At 29.6% G+C, this 4,680-nt stretch overlaps 1 long non-coding RNA gene across 1 annotated transcript; it reads right to left on the reverse strand.

Annotated features, from left to right (window-relative positions):
• Nucleotides 1-2,255: 2,255 nt before the first annotated feature.
• LOC147563548 (uncharacterized) lies at nucleotides 2,256-4,341 on the reverse strand. Its single transcript, XR_015236547.1, has 3 exons — nucleotides 4,136-4,341; nucleotides 2,933-3,133; nucleotides 2,256-2,397 (listed from the first exon to the last, which is right to left on the reverse strand). It is a non-coding gene; the product is annotated as an uncharacterized LOC147563548 (long non-coding RNA).
• Nucleotides 4,342-4,680: the final 339 nt, after the last annotated feature.

A 4,680-nucleotide genomic window follows, 5' to 3' on the forward strand; every position in this document is an offset into this window, starting at 1 on the left:
TTTATGTGGGTGTTTCTTAAGATCTTCATCATGTTCAACAAAATCAAAGATTTTGATGTGTTTTTTTGTCTTAAGATCTTCATCATGTTTCTTAAGATCTTCATCATGTTTTGATGTGTTTTTATAAATATAGATTTTGTTCTTCAGAAATATTTAATATGTAGAAACATTTTGGTCTTCCCAGAACACATTTGATATGTTTTAACAAATTTTGTTCATTTGGATGGTTTGTTCTTCAGATCTACATATAAAGATCCTGGTTTGTAAACATTTCTGGTTTTTGTGTTACTTTATGTTAGATTTATTCATATTCTTTGTTTTCAAAACTTGAGGGTTTGTTTTTCAAAACCATAATACATTTGTAAACAAGTTTACATGTTGAAGATATTTTGGGTTTTGTTTCAAACATTTTTGGTTTTGTTCATTTTGGGTTTGATTTCAAACATTCGGGGGAATGTTGATAATTAATGAGTGTTTTACTTGGTAAAAAAGTTTTTCATCTTCGTTTAGCATTTTGTGGGATCTTGGAAACATTTCAGTTATTTTAAAGACATTTTGGGTTTTGTTTCAAATATTCATGGTTTTGTTGTAGTTATTTTGGGTATTGTCCCAGACATTCAGGGGTTTGTTGGTGAATTTTGGGTTCTGTCCCAGACATTCAGGGGTTTGTTGGTAAATTTTGGGCGTTTTAGTGGGTAAAAAAGATTTTGTTCTTCGTTTAGCATTTGGGAGGTTTTTGGAAACAGTTAAAATTATGTCGAAGATATTTTGGGCTCTGTTTCAAACATTTATGATTTTGTTAACGACATTTTGGGTTTGTTTTTTAGACATTCGGGGGAATGTGATTATTTTTTAGGGTTTTACTTAGTAAAAGAACTTTTGTTTTTCGTTTAGCATTTGTGGTGGTTTTGAAAACATTTACAGTTATGTTAAAGACGTTTTAGGGTTATGTTTCAAACATTTACGGTTTTGTTGTTGTTATTTTGGGTTCTGTCCAAGACATTCAGGGATTTGTTGAGGAATTTTGGACTTTTACTGTGTAAAAAAACGGTTCTTCTTCGTTTAGCATTTTGGGGGTTGTGGGAAACATTTAAAAATATGTTAAAGACATTCTGGGTTCTGTTTCAGACATTCAGGGGAATGTTGATGATTTTTGAGTATTTTACTTGGTAAAAAAAAAAATCTTCTTCTTTTAGCATTTTGGGGGGTTTTTGGAAACACTTACAGTTATGTTAAAGACATTTTTGGTTCTGAAACATATATAAATATGTTTGTGGTTGAAAGATATGTGTTTTTGACATACAAAATTGGATGTTTGCATATAGTAACATTCTTATTGTTTGAGGTTGAAACATATAGAACATTCTTATTGTCTGAAACATATCTAAATATGTTTGTGGTTGGAAGATATGTGTTCTTGACATACAAAATTGAATGTTTGCATATAGTTACCTCCAAAATGTGATGAGTAAACTTTTTATATTGATATGGGAATAAACTTTTAGGAGCAAATTAGGTAACTAAAACAAACATAGTTATATTTTTTCTGATCATATACTCATGTGCTCTAAACATACTAAAATATGTTTTACTCGTAAAAATTTAGTGTACATATTAAATTATGTTTATCTGATGAGTAAACTTTAACTTTGAAAACATATAATTTTTCTAAAAAACATAATTTCATTTGTTCTAAACATATCAACATGTGTTGTGTTCATACTTTGATGTGTTTATATATCTACCGGAATGCTACGAAAGAGGTAAGAGAAGTCTTGGTTGATAAAACATGTTATTATTTGAAACATTAGTAAATATATTTGTTGTTGAAGAAATATGTTTTCAGCAGTCAAAATGAGTTGTTTGCATATAGTTAAATGTTCATAACTTGTATGTTACTATATGTTTAATGTTTTTTAATGTAGACAATTGGTTATTTGTCTGATGCAAGGACAAACATGTTCTCGTGCGAGGGAGAAAAAAGATCGACGTTAAAGAGAAAGTCATCGTTGAAGTTGATAAGAAAAAATATCGACATTAAAGAGAAAGTCATTGTTCAGAAATTTACAAACTTGTTGAGACAAACTAAGATTTGTTCAGAAGTTTACAAAATAGATGAGACAAACTAAGATTTGTTCAGGAATTCAGAAATAAAATTTCAAATATCTTAACATTATAAAGAAACCAAATAGATTGTATTCATAGCAAAAAGAGATTGTTTCCACTAGATTTGTTCACGACATTGTATATCTTCCAAGAGAATCTCGAAATCTTTTCACTCCATCCTGAAATATTTGACTAATACGAGTAAGCAAAGGGCACCAAGCTTTCGATACTAATGGTTGGTCCCTCTGTGGTGCCTGATATGTTGCTCGATCAACCTCCATATGCAAAATGCTGGAAACAAAATGCCTTTAAATTAATAAATATTATGAGAACATAAAAGTTTATGCTTCAGAAATTGTTCTTTATGCAAAGAATCGAAGTAAGTAAGTGACTAATTTCTATTTTATGCATAATGCTTCAAAAACAATGTTATAAAAAGAAGAATTTTTTAGTGAAAAATCCACAAATTTTTTTATTGTTTTTAACACAACGATATATGTTAAAAACAGTTAAAAAGCATCTAAACAAACATGTTTGTGTTCGGATATGTGAATACATGTTTCATGACATTTATGCAAAACAAAGAAGTAACTTTCTGTGTTGCTTCAAATTATAAAGAAAAGTAAAGTGTTTAAACGTGAAACTCACAACATATTTTAAAATGCTTAACACCAGTCAATTTGTTTGTTAAAAATCAAAATATGCTAAAAACGTAATTTCTAGAGAGAAACTGAAAACATATACAAAATGTCTATGGATTTATGAATTTCGATAACAAACTGTTATATGCACAACACAAGGCAGAAAGAAAATGCACTTAATTTACGTCTTATTGTTCGTTTTTTATATATTTGAAGGTGTTTTTAGTAGCTATTGTATATCTTCCAAGAGAATCTCGACAGCCTTTCACTCCTCCATCAAATATTTGACCAATATGAGTAAACACATGGCCCCAAGATTTAGATACTAGTGGTTGGTCCATCAATGGTGCCTGATCTGTGTGTAGGTCAACCTCCATATGCAAATGCTGTAAAAAAAATGTCTTCAAATTAATATATATTCTGAGAACACAAAACTATATGTTTCTGAAAATGCAGTGGTGCAAAAACAAATCCTAACTAAGTGACAAAAACAAATTTTATGCATCATGATTCAAATGTAATGTTCTTAAAAGGAAGAGTTTTTATGTGAAAAACGCAGACAATATTTACTACATATAAACACAACAATATATGCTTCCGTAAACATAAAATAATCTGAACAAAAGGATTTGTGTTAGTGGAAGTGGAAATATGTTCATGAAATAATATATGAAAACAGATAACAAGAAATCACAACGAGGTGAAAACATGAGTATATACTTCCGAAAACAGAAAATACTCTAAACAAAGGAATTTGTGTTTGTGGAAGTGAAAATATGTTTCATGAAATTTATGAAAACAGAAAACAGAAAACATGAAAATTATGAAAACAGAAAACATATTGGGTTTTTCTTAGGACATAACTTGTTGTGTCAGAAAATATGAGTGTAAAAACCAAACGAAATTTCAGATAGACAAAGTTTAAAGAAAAAAAATGGAAAACAAAATGAAGATGAAGAACAAAGAAGGTTCAATGAACAAAACATTGTTGAACAAAACATGGTGTTGATGATAATGATGATGAAGATGAACACAAACTCTCTAATAACTAAAGAAGGTTCATGGAACAAATCATGGTGTTGATGATAAAGATCATGAAGATGAAAATAAATACAAGAAGAAAGAAAGTTTTATGAAACGAAAAAATAAAGAAGAAGAAAGTTTTATGATGTTTTAAGAAAACGAAAATTTACAGAAGAAGATGAAGATGGTTTATGAAACGAAAATTTACAGAAGAAGATGAAGATGAGTGTTTATGATGTTTTAAGCAAAGTGCAAAGAAAATGAAGATGAAGATGAGGGTTTATGTTGTTTTAAGCAAAATGCAAAGAAGATGAAGATGAGGGTTTATGATGAAGATGAAGGGATGAAGATAAGAAAACTCTAACCTGTAAATCTTTCCGGATCCGTTGTAGCTTAGTAGTTGTTAAGGAGATAGAGAGGAGAGAGAAAAATGGAAGGAAAGATTTCTTTCTCTTATGGAGGAGAGAACAGATATAGGAGAGAGAAAATTGATGGAAAGTTTTGAGGAGGGAAAGAGAAACTAAGAATATAAATGGAAGGAAAAAACCCAGGCATCTTCTCTTATATATATATATAAAGGGTATAATAGGGATTAATTAAAGTATGGGCTTCCTAGAGATGGAGAAAGTTACCTAGGGATCCGAAATTGGGTTGGATTAGGATTATTTTTGAAAAAATGGATTTTGTAAGTTATAATAATCTATGGTGGGCCAAATCCTAGTTATAGGGTCATTTTTTGGACTTTTGAGTAAAAATAAACCAGTACTTCTTATCCCAAATTGAAGTGGGAAATGTGAAAAACTTAACATCCTTCGAAAACGTGCTCCAAACATTGTTTGCTTTCTTATCAATCCTTTTTGTTGAAATAATTGGTTTGCTTTATTTTCCATCCTCTTTGTTGAAAATAATC

This window comes from Eschscholzia californica, unplaced genomic scaffold (genome assembly GCF_041429995.1).
Source record: "Eschscholzia californica isolate CP2 unplaced genomic scaffold, dmEscCali1.0.p SCAF_1, whole genome shotgun sequence".
Classification (NCBI taxonomy): Eukaryota; Viridiplantae; Streptophyta; class Magnoliopsida; order Ranunculales; family Papaveraceae; genus Eschscholzia; species Eschscholzia californica.